The sequence below is a fragment of the Mauremys mutica genome, chromosome 1, assembly GCF_020497125.1.
Source record: "Mauremys mutica isolate MM-2020 ecotype Southern chromosome 1, ASM2049712v1, whole genome shotgun sequence".
Classification (NCBI taxonomy): Eukaryota; Metazoa; Chordata; order Testudines; family Geoemydidae; genus Mauremys; species Mauremys mutica.
Genome location: NC_059072.1, coordinates 203,133,138 through 203,154,741, shown reverse-complemented (window position 1 = coordinate 203,154,741; position 21,604 = coordinate 203,133,138). Strand labels below are relative to the sequence as shown.

Genomic DNA, 21,604 nt, shown 5'->3' with positions numbered 1-21,604 from the left:
CCTCAAGAACAGTTATGCGTATCTCCACTCGTGAGTCACTGCGGTTAAGCCAGGTCAGCCCTTTCACACAAAAAAACCCCAAAACACAGCAGTGGTGATGCTGTTTTCTCTTACACGGTTAGATTAATTACTTGGGCCAAATTAGTATCTGGTGTAAGTGCATCCAAAGTCAGAGTTACTCTAGGGATAAAATTGTGCCTTTGTTGGTCTGAACATCAAATGAGATGCCTTATAAAGAAGTTACACCTTCGCTGAGGTCACACCAGGGATGGCTTTGACCCTTTGTTGGTATGAATTCTCAATGAGAATTTCTTAAAATCCCTTTATGTACTAAGTGTTGATCATAACACTGTCATTTATAATATCTGGAGCATACAAGCCTTATCCAATTTTGGCATAACAGTTAAGACATTAATATTATGTAATGGGGTGTGCCTTTGCTCCTGTCTTCTTGCCCTGCAGAAACTGCACAGACTCCATTAGTTGTGCATTCAAAGTGCCTTTTATTTTGAGTTCCCTCCACCAATACCACTACAGTCCCTGTGCAACAAATCTATTTACAATATTCTCTGTGCTTTTGGCCATCCCATCAGGACCTGAGGGAACAGAGGTCTCTCTTCCCTGAGGCCTGTGTGATTGGGCTCAGCTGGTCCTGGTGTTGGCCCTCTTCCCCTTCCCCCACTTACCCCGGGGCTTTCGTCCTTTGTGTCTTTATCAGAGTTGGGCTGATGGGCTAGTTGGCATTTTATCCACTCAGCCCGCCAGCCTGCTTCTGTAATTATCTCAGTCAACTTTCTCTGGGGAACTAATTGGCCTTTAAGTGATCAGAGGGCAAGCTGATCTGTTCACTCCCTGCACTCTGTCACACGTCAACTGGCTGCAAACAAGAATTCAGTCAATTTTTTAAGTTACAAATACCTTTTCTAAAGCAGTTTCTGTTAAAGTGTGAAGGAGATGTCACCATTTTAAGTTCATTAACTGAGCCTTGCCAGACCAGGCCCATGATTCATCCATTCAACTACCATTGTTTTGACTGGGAAAAAACGTTTAACCCAAATATCAATGGTATTTATTTGAACCTGAATGTCATCTCCTCCTTAGAGTATTTGAAAAAATATTCTATTCAGGACTTTCGTATTCTAGTATTAAGGCAATGGAAATATATTGGGCCAGAGAACCTGAGGTTAACTTCTGAGGGCCCAAAACCGTCCCCTTTACTCAGATTGACTAGTATCTGATTTCAATGGGATTAATCACAGAGGGACAAATTCTGATTACTCTTACTCTCAAGAGTAAGGTACCACTTTATCTGAATAAATTTGGTAGAATCAGGTCCTGAATTGAGGACTTCAAGATTGGATCCAAAAAGAATACATATATGTGAGAGAGAGAGAAAAAATATAATGGAATAAAGGCTTTATAATTCAAATAGAATATATTCCTTAGGTCAAAATTAGATCGACATATATGGAAGATATAATGAAAATCAGCTTTAAGTTACAGTGAATTTTACGTATTAACAATGTATAGAGAAAACAAGCATGTTCCTATATTTTGGCTATACATCTATCCAGAAATAGAACTCCCAGTATCATTATTATTATTCTAGATTGTAACGATAGAGCTCATTATCTAACTTGGCTCAAATTACCATTGTGATTTTCCACATGCACTGAAGATATATTCCACTATCTGTATCATCCAGGGAATGTCTTATACAGTGCTAAGCACATTGTCTGTGCTGAACAAATAATTTAAAATAGTAAAAATTCTGCTGAAGATTAGCCCAGGAGTAAGGAGTATTTGGGTGTCATTTTTTAAAAAAGAATAATAAAAAAAAAAGTGTATAGGTTGGATAGCAGGTAGTACATTTTTATGGAGGCAGTGCTTTGACATGATAAATCCACTACTTTCTAACTACTACTAATTTGTATTCTAGAACACCAAACTGATTTTGAGAACCAATTTAATAATATTTTAATAGTGCCTTTCTCTTTATGCACAACAAGTGATTTTGGAAGTCTCCACCATTTTGGGAATAAAGTTAAATAAAGCCCATAAATATAAAAAACAGCAGCTAAGCAAGGAACTAAAAACATTTCCAAGGTACTAGATGTCTCAAAGGACTGATACTGAGACAGAAAGACTTCTCCTTTGGAGACCAACGCAGAACTGAACAAAATGTAATTACCATCTGACAGCTTACTGTATATTTAAGGAGTTGGTAGCTCCTAATGGGCAGGTGTCCACATTAGAAAAGCCATTAGATTGCCACTAATTGGTACCCTTGTTGGCAGTCTCAAGAAGAGTGACATATGACTAAATGAGCATGGAGACCACAATGCCTTCTGTGGTGATAATTACACATACCCACATTTATTGCTATTTACGGATGTGATTTGCCATGTAGGTCTCTATCCTTGAAGGGATTCCACTATTCTGACAAAACACAAGAATGGCGGCTGTAAGCCTATTGAAACTTTTATGGCCTGATTTTCAGAGGTACTGAGCACCCATAACTTTAATAGAAGCTGTAAATACCCAGCACCTTTGGGAGACTTACCAATAACTTCAGTGTAACTAAGAGTCACATCTCAAGAAGTAACTATAGTTGTGTCACTAAATAATAGAGATCACAAAATAATTAAGTTCAACATCCTCTGGGAGGAATCCTGGGAATAACTAGCCTAGATACACTAAACTTCAGAAAGGATTTCATAACAAATGAGGAAGTTAGGCCGTGGACTAGAGGTAGCAAATGTTGTACCTATCTTTAAAAAAAAAAAAAAAGGGTTAAGTATTGATCCTGGGAATTACAGATCAGTGTTACTTCAATACCAGAAAAACTGGTTGAAATGATGCTTTTATAATTCTGTTTTCAAGTATCTAGAGAATGTAAGGGGAAATTGTGCTTCTTTTATCTACAAGAACAATTTGTGAATAAAATAATGAGCTGATATGGTTTATTTGGACTGTTAAAAATATTTGTCAAGGTCCTTCACAAGAGGTTGTTAAGAAACTAAGCAGTCATGTAGTAAAAGGTAAAGTATTAGAATAGGACAAAACAAAAATCGGGAATAAATGGTAATTTTTCATTAATGGCAAACTTATTCAAATCACTGTATTAATTTATTTTATGACAAAAGGCTTACAGTGAGTTCCCCATGGTTCTACACTTACCAGTGTTATTTACTCAAGATTTGGAAAGAGAGCTGACCAATGAGATGGCAAAACCTGCAGATGACACAAAATTATTTGTGTTAGCCAAGACTTGAGAAGATGAGTGAATTTCAAAGGGGCCTAACAAAGCTAAATGAATAGGCACAAGCTAAAGTGAAGTTCAGTGTTGGCAAATGTAAGGCTAAGACATTAGAAAGTATAATCTGAACACAGTTCTTAATTTACTGTACACTGCTCAGGAAAAAGACTAGATTCCCTGGTACACTCCATCTGCTTTCCACCACTCTTGTGATATGCAATAAACTTATCTGCTCAGTTACAGTAACAATTACCTATTGTCCTAAAACACAAAAATTAATAGGTTTTTCTTTACGCAATTGTTAGAAGACTTATTTTCTAATTTAGATTTTCCAATTATTATTATTATTGTATCATGTCCCTTTTAAGTGTTTTGTATGAAACCTCTGTGGCAATGACTTAACAACTCATATATAATTAGTAATTAGAAAGCAATCATTTAATTTACCAAAATGAAAAACATCCTGATAAGAGAAGCCACATTACTATCAGGGTTGCTTTCAGATAACTAACAGAAAAATAGATATTTCAATCCAATAAATGAAGGATGAATCTCCTAGTTTGGATCTTGGCCTTTTCAACTACTAAGGCAGAGCTCCTTGGCAGATTAGACCCTACACTCTGAGCATGAATTGAGGGCTGTTCAGGTAGATCCCTGAGCCCACATGGAGTCCCAAGGTATTCAGCATAGCTCCATGCAAGTAGAAGGGCATGACTGTGTGCAGCTAATTGCAGGATTGGGGCCTCACTTTTGCACTGAGTAACGTTTTCCAGACTTCCACAGATAAATCTGCTCTTGAAAAAGGAAAAAATCATTCATGAAGTTCCACATCATTCTGTCCCGCAAGGCAGAAACAGCTGGCTGACTGTGCAGGCAAGAATGCCTGCAGCAGATTCATTTTGCCTTCCTGGCAAGTAATGCTGCAGAATGAATTACAAAAATCCAGACATTAGAAAAGCTGGAACGTCACCTCAAAGGTTTAAAGAAAAGAAAAAAATAGATAAAAACGAAACATGTTTAGCCTAAATCTTTCTCTCCCTTTCTATAAAACAGGCAAGAGTTAGCACTAAGTTATCTGAAGTGCTGTTATGTGGCAAGCAAGTCAAACTAAGCTGAAAAATGCAGTGTGGTACTATATCTCCTCAGTTCAGCACAATGCTAGAATTCTTATGTTAATACGACAGCACCAGAACTGTCATTTGCTTATCCTATGTAACATGCGATTGGCTAGGTCTGACCATAATTGAACAAATATTAGACTTACTCTAGAATCTTGTCTGGGGGAGGGGAAAAAAATCAGGAGAACAGACAATACACAGCCTGAGAAACAAGTCTTACAAAAGGAAATAGCCAACTGTAGTCAAATGCTCTTTATGGCCGCAAATTGTTCTTGGTGATTATTTCAAAAGCAAGCTAAAATAATATATTCTTAAATGTTGGTAATAATATAACTTAAAACTCAATTTAAATACAGGAAATGCTGTTTGATCAAAAAAGAGAGAGACAGACAGACAAACCCAAACATCTTGGCCCACATCTACAAAAGGATTGAGGTGCCTAAATCCAGGATTTAGGTACCACTGAGATCCACTAGCCTCCCACTCAGCTGCTGTCTAATCCTGTAAATACCTAATTCAGCTCCTAAATTTTTGCTGTAAAAGTTCCCTAGGCACCTACATTTTTGCCCCTGGGCACATGCACAATCCCTCACTCTAAGTGCCTATATGCTTATCTCAGCACCTAGGCCCCACAGCAATCTTCAAACCAAGTGAAGAGAGACATTCCCCAGTTTATTTCACCTAATCTCAGAGCACACCTACCAGATCGGGGCCTATTCAAAATCCTGCCATAAGGAGAAACTGACTCTCTTATAACTTTCAGCCCAGTGACTAGAGCACTCAACTGGGATATGGGTAGGGTGATCAGACAGCAAGTCTGAAAAATCGAGACAGCAGTTGGAGAGTAATAGGCACCTATATAAGACAAAGACCCAAATATCAGGACTGTCCCTATAAAATCAGGACATCTGGTCACCCTAGATATGGGAGACCTGGGATCACATTCCCCCTCTCCCTGATGGAGAGACAGGATTTGAACAGGGGTCTCCTACCTCCCTAACAACAGGGCTATTCTGGTATGGGTCTCTCACCTATTGAAGCTGTTCCACATTGGATAAATTAAATTAGTCATGAGAGCAGGGGGCTGGACCGCCTACCTTGCAAGTGAATGCTCTACCCACCAGACTACAAAGTAATTCTCACACTCACTCTCTAGGCCAAAGTATTTAGCCAAAGTGAAACAGAAGACATTGAGGGAGCCACACCTCAGGATATCCCATGACTCAATGGTTAGGGTACTCTCCTAAGAGGTAGGATTTGAACAGGGGACTCCTTTCTGCCCCTCTGGCAGAAGGAGGAATTGGACTCAGGGCTCCCACATCCAAGGCAAAGTGTATTATTCCCTATGTAGCCCGCAAGAAAAATCCCTTATGTTTGAAAGCTCAAAAAAAAAAAGTCAATATTAGGAATAAGGAGGTGGAGGAAGAAGAGAAATCTTGGTATGGGGAGATAAGTAGGATTGCCCTGCAAATAGACAAAGAAAAGCAGTCTAACCTAGGGATGTCACAGAGCCCACAAGGGAGAGCCACACTGGAGGGAATAGGGAAACCTGTAGCTAAGAAGTCCCTAAGGACTGAAGAGATGTTGAAGGACATGGAGCAGCTTAGGAAACTCAATTACTGGTGCCTTTGTAGCGGAAGTCTGATAGGCAATAAAATACTAAATATCTCAGTTTCACTGTAGCATGTAATTTTTTCCCCTTTATGAGCCAATAACTATTAACATTTTATTACCGTTAACACTTAATTAGATTAGAAGAGACAGAAATGGATGGCTTTATTAACTGACCTTTTATTTCTGGCACCTAGTGTATTATTTCAGGAAAGACTAAAGTTTGAAACATCAACATGATAAATCTGGAAGGCTCCACAATATGTTGGGAGCAGCCTTGGCTGTGTTTATGAAGTATAGCCATGGGAACTGTCTCAGGGAAGCACAAAACTTGGTACGTTCTTTGCAGGGGCATCATGTACATCTTTTGTTGTGGTTTGCACCCCATTCAGTTTCTCTTTATACTCCAGTTCCAACAACACACCCAAAATCCAAAGAAAACTGCCTTTTGCCTTACCGTAAATCAGGGGTCGGCAACCTCTGGCACGCGGCTCGCCAGGGTAAGCACCCTGGTGGGCCGGGCCAGTTTGTTTATCTGCCACATCGGCAGGTTTGTCCAATCGTGGCTCCCACTGGCCGTGGTTCGCTGTCACAGGCCAATGGGGGCATCGGGAAGCGGCGGCCAGCACACCATCGGCCCGCGGAGCTGAATGCTAGTTGTCTCCAGTTTTAATCTGAAAGCATAAATTCCTCTCCAACACTAAACACAGGTTTAGTAGCAGGCTCAAAAAACCTTTGTTAACTTGGCTACAATATCATGATAATAAAACCAAAGCCAGTTGAGATTCACCTGCTTTGGGGGTTTGCTAATAAATGTTTTGCATAGCTTTGGGCTTTACATCTGCATGTTCTGTACATATTATTAAACATGATTATTATGGTTGTGCCTAAGGACTCACCATTGTGCTAGGCCCTGTACAGACTCAGATGTAGATAGTCTCTGTCCCAAAGAGCTTAAAATCTAAATAGACAAGATTGACACAGGATGGGGGAAGAGAAGGAGGGTGAAGGGAACAGAGCAGGGGAGAAGAGGGTGGGTGTGGAGTGAAGCTGAGATGAAGAGGTGGGGGTGCAGTTTGGAGCAAACAGCCAATCAGCACAGGGCAGAGAACATCCAGTTTAAATTACAGAAAGTTCTCCATGTCAAACAGTCCTAGCTTTGGCTCCTTCTGACTGGTTCTTCTCTGCAGTTTTTCCCCTAAGGCCATGTATTGGGGGGAGGCACCACCTGAGTCCTAGTTCCTCCCAGAATAATGTGGGAGGAGTCTTCTCTCAACAGTACTGGATCAAGAGAGGTGGCACTGACTGGGCTCCTTTTTACCTCCTTCCCCAAATTACACCAATCTCTACTCTGGCTATTCCTTTCAGCTTATGCCTTAGCTCTGAAAAGCTGAATACCGTGGCACATAAAAATGCAAATTGATTATTTAATTTTGAGCAGACTTGTTTCACACTGACATTATTAGAAGGTTGATAATGTCAGGCTTGGGTATTAGTTTTCAATAAATATAAACAAAATACAACTTTTGTTTGATTAAAAAAGTCTCTTTCTTTCCTGCATGGAGACACTAAAGCAATTAAGAAACAGCAATTGTTGTTAAGAAGGATGTTATTGTGAGCATGTGGACTGAAGAAAGAAAATGTTTTTACCAAACTGTTTTGTACCTCAGTGGATGCAGCAATGCTGCAGGTATGCTAACTCCATAGGGAAGCCAAATTTAACCAAATCTGGATTTTTAAAATCAAACAGCCTGATTTACCTCAGCATTACTCTAGTTTGACACTGGTGTAACTCCACTGATACACAACTGGGTAAAACTGGAGTGATACAGTGATAAATCAGGCCCAAGGACCAAAATCAATAACTGGAATTTAAATTTTGGCTCTGACAGTAAACAGTATTTAGAGAAATATTTTCATTGTCACAGTTTCCATGCTGCCTGTCACAAATTGTGTGTCTTATTTGTTTTCACATACATCCATTTTTAAAATAACATGTTTGTAATGCTTAAAAAAAACACATGGCTGCTAAATTCTGTGATTATCTGAGCTACATTGGCATTACAAGGCTAAAACTGAAAAACGCAGAACAAGGGAGATTACCATTTCCCATTAAATAAAGTAGTTATACTTAAATACATATAATCAGAGGACAAAAGGGAAGGTTGGTTCCTTTTGTAACATGCTCATCATTTAGGCCCTGTCAGATTGTCACTATTAACTGTCAGCTCTGGGTATGAAATGGTTTGGGATCTGGAATGCTTGATCGGTTAATTCGGCTACACGAGTGATTAACAAAACATATTTTTATTAGGCCCTTATTCTCTTAGATAATTAACAAGATGTTTTCCAGATTAGTTCAAATGTGCTTATCTTAATTTTCCATTTCAAATTCCCAGTCTGTGAATATAGTTTAGATGTATATTACAGAAGGGATATAAAAATCCTGGATTGTGATTGGCTAAACTAATTGTGTGACCATACAATAGAACTATCAATCAGTTTGGGAATTCCCTCTATACAGATGACTTCATGATAAAACAAAAATTTGGATCACCATCAATTAAAATTAGGGTAAGGATTTACAAGACCCATTTTATAATAGTGTAGGTCTTGGTCTTATTTATTTTTTAAATTAATGAGAATTTTACATTATATAGCATCTGTCATCCCCAAGCACTTCAGTCTTTATACAGAGTATTTATGGGGATCACCATAGAAATATAGTTACCTCAGCACAGGATGAAAGTTTTAGTGGCTTGATCCAAAGCCCTTTGAAGTCAGTGAGAACACTGACTATAATGAGTTTTGGATTATGCCCTAATAGCACACAGCAACATATCAGAACAGTGGTTTGAGCATTGGCCTGCTAAACCCAGGGTTGTGAGCTCAATCCTTGAGGGGACCATTTAGGGATCTGGGGCAAAAATCTGTCCAGGGAGTAGTCCTGCTTTGAGCAAGGGGTAGATGACCTCTTGAGGTCCCTTCCAACCCTGGTATTCTATTAAAATATAGATGGAAAAGGTTTATTAGCTCATTGTCTGAAGAATGTTCCCTGAGATACAGGTTTATTCCCTGAGACACTATTTCTAGTGTTTTGTCCAAACTAACTTTCAAAATTGCAAACAATAGGGCACCCACCACTTTTCTTCACATGCTATTCCACAGTCTAATTCATCTTATTGTCAGGAAGGTCTTCCTGATTTTCAACACCAAGTTTTCCTGTCTTAATTTTCCCCTCGTAGTATCCTAGGTACGACAAATACTGAACAATTCCTCTCCCACCCTGGTGCTTACAACATTCAAGTACCTATAGACTGTTACTGTATTCTCCCTTGATCAAGAGTCAGGGAAGCTATGCATATTTAGCTTTTCCAATCTTCTCAATTCAATCCCTCCAATCCCCTACTTGTTCTTGTTGCTATGCTGTGAACGTGCCTCAATTTTTCAATCTCTTTCTGGAAATCTGATGCCTCAAAATTGAACGAAATATTGCAAGTGCAATTGTGGCAGAGTCATCTTAAAGGGAGAACATTATATCCCTGCTGCATATTCTGATATTTCGGCACTGACAGCCCATAATTACTTTAACCTTTTTTTTGCTGCCATATCGCCTTTCAAACTCTCATCTAATTTGGTGCCTTAGTATCACCCTGAGGTTTCTTCCAGTATTATAGCTTTCCAGGTTCTCCTTCCCATAGAATGTGTGTGCTTCAGTTTACTTCCCTCCCAGATAAATTAGCTCACAGTTTTCTATATGGGAGTTCATTTTGTTACTTTCTGCCCTGTTTCTAATGTCAGTGGGTCCCTTTGTATTATACCTCTATCTTCAGTGGCATCTATAACAGCAGTTTAGGAGAGAAAGTGAGAAATACCTTACCCTATTCTAAACCAGAGGTGGAATTTGGCTTTCCAGAATGTAATTGCCCAGACTAGAACTTTTTCTAGAACTCCCATGGACCTGTAGAAATACAGGGAAAGGGAATGGGCCTGGTGAAGTCTCTTAGAGGTTTACATGCAAATCTCAGAGCGTTCCAAATTCACAGCTAATTCTGAAACCCAAAAATTGTTGAGTTAAAATCGTCACACAGCTTTACTGAAGGATTCACAGCTTTAGCCGCTTCATCTGAAGTGTACATTGTACGATATCATTTACAAAATGGTATCTACATAACTATACTCCACTTTCCTTATAGGGCTCTCCTGCAACACTAACTCTGTAGACTTCATTATTAGGCTACTTTACCTTGGCGCCGAACTACCTTAAATCCCTATTGCAGTGACTCTCTGTGATGGCTTATCCCCCACTCCGGGGTGCCACCTGGTGTACTGGGGTTCCACTGAGCCCACCCATTCCACCAGCCTGGGCTCGCTCATCCTGTACTGCAGCATGTGCACGCACATGGACACACACATAGGGACACACCCAGCGCTGCATGGGAAGGCTTTCAGCTAGGCAATTGCCCCGCACTCAGGTGCACACCTCCTTTGGGGTGCAACCCCCAAATTATATTGTCTTGCACTGTACAGAGATCTATACTACATAAGCTCATGAAGTTTTCTCCATCCCTCAGTGTGGAGAAAGATATGCACAGCGTTTTGGCCTCAGTTATGAATTACACAAACTGGTTGCAGAACAAACAAAAAACAAGTTTATTAACTTCAAAAGGTAAATTTTAAGTGATTATAAGGAATAGCAAACAGATCAAAGCAGATTACTGAGCAAATAAAACAAAATACACAACCTAAACGTAATACATTAAATTAACTGGTTAATAGTAGCAAATTCTCATCCTAAATGTTGTTTTATGCAGGTTGCAGAGTTTCTTGAAGGTAAACTGCACTGCTTGCAGATTAAATTTCTAGTTATTCCTTTCACAGGCCAGACCTTTCTTGCCTGGACTCAGCATCTGCCCCCTTCCCCAGCTTAATTTCTTTGTTTCTTCAGGTGTTTTTAGCAGTCTTCCTTCTTGGGTGGGGAGGCAGTGGCGAAGAGCCAAGATTAACTCACTCCCCAGCCTTAAACAGGATTTGCATATGGTGAGAATCCTTTGTTTCCCAGTTTGACACCCCCCTCTTCTTAATGGAAAAACACTAGAAATCCAAGATGGTATCCAGTACCAGGTGACATGATCACCTGACTTGTAGCGTCAATGCAGCATCCCAGGAAAGTTCTCAGGACGGAGGGAAATTAGTATCTTCAAAGTCTTATTGTTCTCCCTAATGGCCCATTCCAGGTTGATTGCCTACTGTCTGATGGGCGTTACTCAGGTAAAAAACACAGTTGTAATTGTTACATAGTCAATATTCCTAACTTCAGATACAGAAATGATACATGTATACAAATTGGATAATCACATTCAGTAAATCATAACCTTTCCAATGATACCTCACATGACCCATCTTGCATAAACCATATCTTTATTATGCCATATTTATATCATAAGCATATCTCTACAAAGAATATGGGGTGTAGCGTCACACTTTCATTACTACCTTTTTCTAGATTCATAGATTCCCAGGCCAGAAGGGACCATTGTGATCATCTAGTCTGACCTCCTGCCTAACACAGGCCACAGAACTTCCCAAAAATATTTCCTAGAGCACATCTTTTAGAAAAAACATCTGATCTTTATTTAAAATGGTCAGTGATGGAGAATGTACCATGAACCTTGGCAAAGTGTTCCAATGATTAATTACTCTCACTGTTAAAAATATATGCCTTATTTCCAGTCTGAAATATTACTGGTAATTCTCCTAGTTCCTTCTATTAATGGACAAATACCATTGTGAGGATTCTTTTTGTTCCCAATATACTTATTGTCACTCTTATTGTCCTTAACTCAGCTGGCCATAGATGTCTCCTTGTGTCCCTTTGCTTTCCTTTTCAATTTTCCACAATTCCTAGCTTCTGATTTATATTTATTATTGACAACTTCCCCTTTCTTCCATTTGTTTTATTTACAATAACTGCCTTCACTTCCCCCCAAACCAAGTCCTTTTTTTAAAAAAGGAATCAATATGGCTTTCTTCCTCAGCTGTGAGATTGTGGCTTTTGGGGCATCTAGTACAGTGATCTTCAAAAACTCCCAATTATCATTCCTATTTTTTCTGATTAAATTCTTCTTCCGAGCTGATCTGGCTCATAATTGTTTTCATCTTTGTGCAATTGGCCCCTTTAAAGTGCCAGGTATATATATTATTGGTCTACACTTTATAATATTTACAATGTGCAAACAAATAAAGTCACAATCACTTGTATCTAAGCTACTATTAACTTTTAGTTCTGTGATCAGTTCCTCTTTATTGGTGAAGATGAGGTCTAATGCATCTAATGTGGGGGAATTCTGTAACACTTATTGAGTTAGGAAATTGTCATGTATAATATTTAGTACTGGCAGCATGATACCTCTAGTATTTGTGCTAAATGAGTGTTCATTTCTTCCCTATTTTTATCTTCCCTTTTTGTTATTATTTTAACACCCTCTTGACTACTCTAGCCAGCCTGTACCACGGTGATTGGTTCCCTATCTATTGAGGTGGAGGCCATCCAAACTATACAGCCTCCTCTCCTCACAGAAGGTGGACCAATATTCCACAAAACCCTAAACCCTCCACCCTGAAACACTTACCTAGTCAGCACTTCACTTCCAGAACCTTCTGCGCCTTTTATCTTCCTTTCCTCATGGGACAGGAAGGATCTCAAAGATCATCACTTGGACATTCTTCTTTTTCAGCACCCTTCTGAGTTCCCTGAATCATCTATTATCTGTGAGATATCCTGCAACAGTGTCATTAGTGCCAATATGAATCATCAGCAATGGAGCCTTGCCTGTCAACTTCAGAAGCCTTTCCAGTCTTAGAGTGATGTCTCATGTCTCGGCTTCAGGAAGACAGCACACTGTCCATCCTGCTGTCTGCCTGTCCTTTGCAGAATTTCTTTATTATTCTGAGTATTGAACACCCTACTAGGAGCATCTGTCTTCCTTGGGTGGCTGGAGATTTCTGTGGGTGAGCTTGATTTTCTTACAGAGTGGGCCGAGCTGCCATCCATGGGTGTGTCCCTTACATTTCTCCTAGCTGCTCCAAGGGAATGACCTCAAAAGATTTCTTTCACGGATTCCACACTAGGGACTTGGTATCGATTGGTAACTTCTAGTTATGTGGAATTCCTCCTGGTCCTCAAAAGGGCTAGATCCACAATGCTGACTTAGGCATAGCAACGCTGAGCCTCACTCCAGTGGGATCCACAGCCCTGAATTAGTTGCCCAGGCTCCCTATACAATGCACCGAGAGAGTTATGCACCTAAAGAATAGGATCTACAGGCGCCAGCATGCTGAGCATGGAGCCACTTAAACTACCCAATAGGAAATGCTAAGGAGGGGGTTGGGCCTACTCTTCCACCTCTCAAAATGACTTAGGTTCCTAAATTGAGGCTGGAGGGCGGCACTGATCTTCATCTGGGATTCACAGCAGCCATGAACATTGTGCCTGGAGTTAGGCACCTAAGCCCAGCCAGTCCTTTCTCACATATGAAGGAGGAGGAGGAGGAACCCTCCTGATTCCCTGCTGGTTAGAGCACTCACATGGGATTCCAGCCGAGACAAGCAGAGACTTGAACCTGGGGTTCCTGCCTGTCAGTTGTGTGGCCTAACCATGGAGCTATGGGGTACTCGGGGTAGGTCTTACTCAGTCTCTCCTCTTGAAGCTCCACTTTGCATTAAATATTTAAATATTCATTGGAGGAAGGGCATGATTCTGACTAACCCACATCCCAGGAGAGTGCTCTAACCACTAGGCTACCAAGTCATTCTTACTTTCTGTCTAGCCCAACAAATATATAAGTGGCCTCAGAGCATGCCAACCAGCTCAGACCCCACTGGCAAGATAGGCAGGGAAATGCCTAGCTGGTGAATCCTCATAGGGCAGGTCTACACCACGGGGGAAAATCGATATAAGATACACAACTTCAGCTACGTGAATAACGTAGCTGAAGTCGAAGTATTTTATATCGAATTACCTACCGTCCTCACGGCGCGGGATCGATGTCCGCAGCTCTCCATGTCGACTCCGCTACCGCCGTTCGGGTTGGTGGAGTTACAGAGTCGACAGGAGTGCGTTCGGGGATCGATATATCGCGTCTAGATGAGACGCGATATATCGATCCCCGAGCAATCGATTGCTACCCGCCGATACGGCGGGTAGCAAAGACGTACCCATAGACTCAGACTTTAAGGTCAGAAGGGACCATTATGATCATCAAGTCTGACCTCCTGCACAACGCAGGCCACAGAATCTCACCCACCCACTCCTGTAACAAACCCCTAACCTATGTCTGAGTTATTGAAGTCCTCAAATCGTGGTTTAAAGACCTCAAGCGGCAGAGAATCCTCCAGCAAGTGACCCGTGCCCCACGCTGCAGAGGAAAGCAAAAAACCTCCACGGTCTCTGCCAATCTTCCCTGGAGGAAAATTCCTTCCTGACCCCAAATATGGTGATCAGTTAAACCCTGAGCATGTAGGCAAGACTCACCAGCCAGCACCCAGGAAAATTCTCTGTAGTAACTAAGATCCCACCCCATCTAACATCCCATCACAGACCATTGGGCATATTTACCTGCTAATAATCAAAGATGAATTAATTGCCAAAATTAGGCTATCCCATCATACCATCCCCTCCATAAACTTATCAAGCTTAGTCTTGAAGCCAGATATGTCTTTTGCCCCCACTACTCCCCTTGGAAGGCTGTTCCAGAACTTCACTCCTCTAATGGTTAGAAACCTTCGTCCTGTTGGAGTTTAGGTATGAGCTAGGCACTGGACATGAATTTAAGCAGCTGTGCACATGCTGAGAGAAGTTTAGGTTCTATGGGGACTTTATCGACAGAAACTTAGGTGCCAACAGGGTAAAATTTGGACTTAGGAATCTAAAGTGGATCTAAACCAAAAAAATCTAACTTCTCAAGGGACAGAAGTACATATACATGCCACATTGGCTAAGCAAAATAAATAAGTGCTCTGTGTTTTTAAACTAGCACAACGGTGTTGGTAGAGATATTTTACAAGGGCTTGAGGGCTTCAAGTTAAACCTCCAGGTGTGCTGTAGGACTTTTGTAATGACAGATAAAAATAAGATATGTATTGTCTTTCATAGCAAAGATACTAAGAAGCTAAATCTGCCTTTAATTAAATGACAATATCACCACTTTTTTACCCTTTACTTTTGCTTCCACCCCCCCTCAATATTTCATCATTATTCTACAAACTGCAAGTGTTCCCATTATTTCCTTACCAGTGCCTTCAAATGCTATTTAAATAGCTCTTCTACACCTGACAGCAGAAGCTGCAAGTATTTAACTGCATAAAAGGGTAAAAGAGAAATGTTCATAAAATAACCTGCGTATCTTGGCAGCATTAGCACAATAAATTAAGTAGATTTTTGAAATCAGCAGTGCTGAGACTCACTGCCAAAGGTAGCTTCTTAAAAATATTTTTCAGATTCGTGTTCTCTGCAGTGGATTTTTTTTAATTCAAAGATATGAGAAAATCTTAAGGTTATTTGATCAAAAATGATAAATTGTGATTTACTGTAGCTCAGTCCTTACTTAAAATGCCAAACATGACTTTCTCTCTCATGAATATAAGTACACTGAACTCTCTCCTGCTCATAAATACACATCTTAGAATATTTTGAACAGGAGAAAATACCTTTCATTTATTCTTATTCAGGGAGACTAATGAACAGTCTTACATACTAAGCAGAACTAGGAACAACACACTTACCTGCTATTCCTGCTCTTAGAAAGCATTCCTACCCCCAAACCTATCCCACACCACCACAGTGTATGGAAAGATTATTCAAATGCTCCTAAGACATTAATGCTTACATTATGCAGCTAATCAATTCCTTTTTTTCTACAATAGATTTCACATACTATTCTCCATGCTATGTACCATAGCTCTAATAGGGGCTGAAAAACTTGCCCAAAGTGAGAGGTTGATTTTTGTGACCAGGAAAAAGTAAGGTTTTCAAATGTGAATCTCATGGACCAATGTGAATGAAGGGAAAAGTGCTTATACAGCACAGTACTAGTGTGTGCTGCATTATTTGAGGTACTACGGATGAGATGTTAAACATGGTCTTTTCTTCTTTGTCTGGTATGGGCCCAGGTGGAAATGAAAGATCCGGTGGTACTTTTTTTGAAAAAAAGTAACTCCAACATCCTAGCCAGAGAGGATTTTGACTAAATTAGGCTCTACTTTCTAAGGCTGTATGTAGGCTATTGCTGAGCAAATAACGCATAATGACTGCTGCATTTGCCTACACACCATCACTGAACAAGAAGTGTCTAATTCATTTCTGTAAAGCATTTGGGGATGTCTTGAGTATGAAAGGCTCTATATCAAATGAAATTCCATTATTCTCTTTTAATAGTGTATCAAACAGAACACCATTTCTGTGCAGTTTTGAAAAGTAATTTAAGATATCCCAAGATAGATTACACCATCCTACAAGCTCATTGAGGTAAAAGTTGCATTTAGTGGTTGATTAGCTATTACCAAAGATGAGATATCAATGAAATTACTAGGGATTTGTCATTGAATTTCTTTTGAAAATGACAAAACTCCACAAAAAGATAGTATAATAAAACCCACATATTTGCGTTCTGATCCATAGCTTGAAATTTATGGCTAATAATAAAGTAAGGAAATATTAATAAGAGGTTTTAATTAGAGATGTGCTAAACTTCCTCCAATTTATTAGTGCATATCTGCATATATAGCACAGTCACTCATCACCACCTTGTTATCAAACCAAACTAAAGGACAATGATCTAAACAGCTTAATCCAAGTCAAAAGAAACACTATGGTTGAGAAAAACACTACAATAGGTTTTACTATCCTTCCATTAGATTCACAGAAGAATTGCAAAAAGAGAATGTCTCATCCAGTGCTTACTCACTACAACTCAAGTGGCCTGGATACTCCACATTTTGATTACTCTTGGGCTTCATTTGGGATACAGGTGATTTTCCCCTTCCACTCATATGTGATTCACATATTGTGATGTGCAACACTAGGACCTAAGGAATTTCAAGTCTCTGCTATCTTTCCAGACAGTCCTGATGTACATACTGTGACAGAATGCCAAGTACTCAAGAACAGGCAACCAGACAGGTCTTTACACAAGGGTCATCATTTTTCTTTAGAACACAGTGCATGATATGAAGCCAAACATGCTATACTGGCCAAGAGGGCATAATAATGCAGATCATAGAATCATAGACTTTAAGGTCAGAAGGGACCGTTATGATCATCTAGTCTGACCTCCTGCACAATGCAGGCCACAGAATCTCACCCACTCACTCCTGTATCAAACATGTGTCTGAGCCATTGAAGTACTCAAATCATGGTTTAAAGACTTCAAGGTACAGAGAACCTTCCAGCAAGTGACCCATGCCCTGCGCTGCAGAGGAAGGCAAAAAAACCCCGGGGCTTCTGCCAATCTGCCCTGGAGGAAATTCCTTCCCGACCCCAAATATGGCGATCAGCTAAACCCTGAGTATGTGGGCAAGACTCACCAGCCAGACACCCAGGAAAGAATTCTCTGTAGTAACTCAGATCCCACCCCATCTAACATCCCATCACAAGCCATTGGGCATATTTACCGCTAGTAGTCAAAGACAAATTAATTGCCAAAATTAGGCTATCCCATTACACCATCCCCTCCATAAACTTATCAAGCTTAGTCTTGAAGCCAGATATGTCTTTTGCCCTTTGCACAACTTTAAACAAGCATGTTCTCTAATTGATCAGCAACGTAACAACGAAACAATGTTAGCCTGGACGACTTTAAGTGAGGCGTTACTGTACAGGACCTCAGTTTTATCATCACCTAAAGTTAACCTTCAATATTGTTCTGTGGATCAACAATGGTTCTTGCTCAAAAGGATAGTTTACTTGCATTCATCTGGTTGACTACCTAGGGCTAAAAAGCTGAAATGAAGTAATCAAAACTGAAAAGCCTGAAAAAAAGTGAAATGATATGCTGCATACCTTTTGTTGTCCAGTATGATTTGTGATACGTTTATGGACCATCCCATACCTTCCTCACAGCATTTTCTGTTTGCTCTAGTAGTACTGTGGAACACAAAATACATTTCACAGGCCCCGATTTAAAAACCAAAAAAACATATAGATCACTGATACTCAGACTAAGGCTCAGGAGCACAAGCAGCTCTCCTGCACCTCTTTGCAGCACATGATATCAAAGCACCATGTGATTTAATTAACAACCAATCAGAATGCACTTTTACTATGTTATTAACCAATTGCAGTTGATAAAATAATAATACTGTGTCATTTAGTTGTGAGAAAATATATCTATATATTAAAAATAGTAAATGAAACAATGAATTCACACTACGGTGGCTCTTTTGGGCAATGCTGATTGCTAATTTGGCTCCTGAACCATGGAGATCAGAGTATCACTGATACAGATCAGAGCAGAACAAGTGACAATATGTAATAATGAATAAGTGTTTTGTAAATGCTCCAAGTTACAAAAGCTTAAGTTTAAGAAACCCAATGATCTCCTCAGAACTACTGGGAACATTTATATAGGGCCTTGGCTACACTTGCAAATTTGCAGCGCTGCAGCAGGGTTTGAAAACACACCCTCTCCAGCGCTGCAAATTGCGGCGCTGCAAAGCACCAGTGTGGTCAAAGCCCCAGCGCTGGCGCTTTGACTACACTTAGCACTTCAAAGCGCTGCCGCGGCAGCGCTTTGAAGTGCAAGTGTAGCCAAAGCCTGAGTAATAGTTAATCCATTCATCTTGGATCCAGGACACTCTGGCAACTAAAGAGGAGCACATAGAGACTGTTGGAATATCCAGTCCAATAACCAAGCTTTGGACATTCTGGGATGCATGCTATGAAATGCAGCACTCACTTTCAGAAAACATTATTTCAAAGACATGGAATGGACAATGATGGAAGATACTACCAACCACCTGACCAGGATGGTGATAGTGACTGCAAAATGCTCAGGGAGATTAGAGAGACTATAAAAATAAACTCAACAATAATAGGGGATTTTAACTGTCCCCATGTTGACTGGGTACATGTCACCTCAGGAGGGGATGCAGAGATAAAGTTTCTTGACACCTAAAATGACACCTTTCTTGGAGCAGTCCTAAAATCCACAAGATGAGAGGCAATTCTTGATTTAGTCCTAAGTGGAGCACAGGATCTGAACCGCTTGGCTAAAAGTGCCACTGGGGCTATTAAAAAAAAAAAAAGAACCAGTGAGAGGCAAAAAGGCATCCTTTAAAAAGTGGAAGTTAAATCCTATTGAGGAAAATAGAAAGGAGCATAAACTGAATATCAGGGTTGGAAGGGACCCCAGGAGGTCACCCAGTCCAACCCCCTACTCAAAACAGGACCAATCCCCAAATAAATCATCTGGATTACTGTGTCCAGTTTTGGGCCCCCTACTACAGAAAGGATGTGGACAAACTGGAGATGCAACTGTCTCAGTACTGAGTGTGACACTAATCTAGACTAAAGTCACAGCAGGTTGTGCAGTGCCACAGTCTCATGACAATGCAATATCAGGCTGTTCTATGTTTGCCTTAAGACAGCATATAGAAAGCAGGTATCCCCAGGTTTCTCGACGTGCACTGGAATGGGTTAACAACAGGGAACAACAATGGTGTTTGAAATGTACTGCAGCCTCCAACAACCCCATCAAAAAGAACCATGGCTGAATGTGTAGCTCAGAGAAAGACAAGAAATACAGATTCTCTGGAGGCAAAGAGAATCCATAATCCCTTGAGTGAACTGATGGCTGCTAATAACTAGCCCACTTCAATTGAGGAGTGTGCTTTGATCACCTGATCAAACTGCAGGAGCCTTGTTACCAGCTCCTCCCCTACACAGTGATCCTGGGTTTGAATGAAAGAGGCCATCTGCAAGTACTAATGCTGGTGGGTGGGATTTAAAGTAGTTATTTTTATGAGTCCAAGCTAGTGTGCTTTATGTAGCAATATATATTCCATACACCAGTTTACTAATAACACAAGGTATAATCTGCCTCCTGCATTTTGCACTCATATTGTGCTTACCTATTAAGGGCAGGATTGTGTGCTTTCCTTGCTGAGATGCACGTGGGCATGCAGGAAGCCCCTTATCCACATTACACATTTGTTCAAGAGCAGGACATAGCAGCAGCCAAAACACTTAGGGCAGGTCTACACTACTGCCTAAGTCGATATAACTTACATCACTCAAGAGTGTGAAAGCCCCTCCCCCACCCCAAGCAACACAAGGTTTGCGCTGTCCACACCGGCACTATGTCGGCGAGAGACACAAGCTTCCGCTTCTCACCGAGGGGGAGTTATTATGCTGACGGGAGAACAATCTCTTGTCGACATGGCGTGTCTTCACCAGACATGCTACAGTGGTGCAGCTGCACCAATGTAGTGTCGTAGTGTAGACTTGACCTCAGAGGAGCACAAGGACTGCTTGCTCTTGCTGCCCCCTTCCTAGTCTGGGCACAATCCTTTCCCCTAGTACAGCCCTTGTTCCAGCTCAGGTGGTAGCTTGGGGATTCCTCATGACAGCCCCACTTTTCTCTGTTCCACCCACATATCTTTTGCATAAGGCGGGAATCCTTTGTCCCTCTGGGTTCCCACCCCCCTTCTCAATGGAAAAGCACCAGATTAAAGATGGATTCCAGTTCAGGTGGCATGATCCCATGTCACTGTAAGATTTCAATACCCACTTGCCAGCACACACGTATACTGGAAGACTTACAGGTAAAACAGAGCCATCTACAGTCAATTTTCCTGGTTAATGGAGTCTTCAAGATTCCAAACTACCATTAATGGCCCACAATTTGCATAATTACAATAGGCCCTCAGAGTTATATTTCATATTTCTAGTTTCAGATACAAGAGTGATACATTTTTACAAATAGGATGATCACACTCAATAGATTATAAGCTTTGTAATGATACCTTACAAGAGATCTTTTGCATGAAGCATGTTCCAGTTACATTAGCATATTTTCATAAAATCATATAGAGTGCACATCACAGGATCATTCTGTGCTAGTCTAATACTGGTGCAAACAATGCACCTCCCTGTATTTGAACAGACTGAGTGAGAGTTAATCTCCCTGGTGCTCCATCTGGGGTGGCAGCTCTGCACCACCTCCTACCTAAGGGAGCCTGGGAGCTTAAATTCATAACTTTGCTAGACACTAAAAATCATGGTCTTAATAAAGACACTGATTTATGGCTTATTACAACCATCTGTAACCCACTAATCCCCACCCCCTTTTCATCATATGACTGCAGAGGTGTTAATGGCCCACTTCACCTTGAACTGTCCCCTAGAGATGTGGTAACTATTTACACTGTCCTATCTGTTTGATCATGTATTTAGCTGTGGCACTCTGAGGACTTTCCCAGACCTGAAGAAGAGCTCTGTGTAGCTTAAAAGCTTGTCTCTCTCACCAACAGAAGTTGGTCCAATAAAACTTATTGACACCTTGTCTCTAATATTCTGGGACTGACATGGCTACAACAACACTGGATACAACAATCTTTA

General features: G+C 40.6%; 1 long non-coding RNA gene across 2 annotated transcripts in view; it reads right to left on the bottom strand.

Annotated features, from left to right (window-relative positions):
- LOC123344141 overlaps nt 1–21,604 on the bottom strand; it is a 116,577-nt gene that overhangs the window by 12,629 nt on the left and 82,344 nt on the right. The window contains exons 2-3 of one of the 2 annotated variants that reach the window (XR_006572463.1): nt 18,047–18,130; nt 3,181–3,234 (exon numbers count right to left, since the gene is read on the bottom strand). This is a non-coding gene — a long non-coding RNA (uncharacterized LOC123344141). The remainder of the gene's footprint in view (nt 1–3,180; nt 3,235–18,046; nt 18,131–21,604) is intronic. The other variant, XR_006572464.1, reaches the window with a different exon arrangement.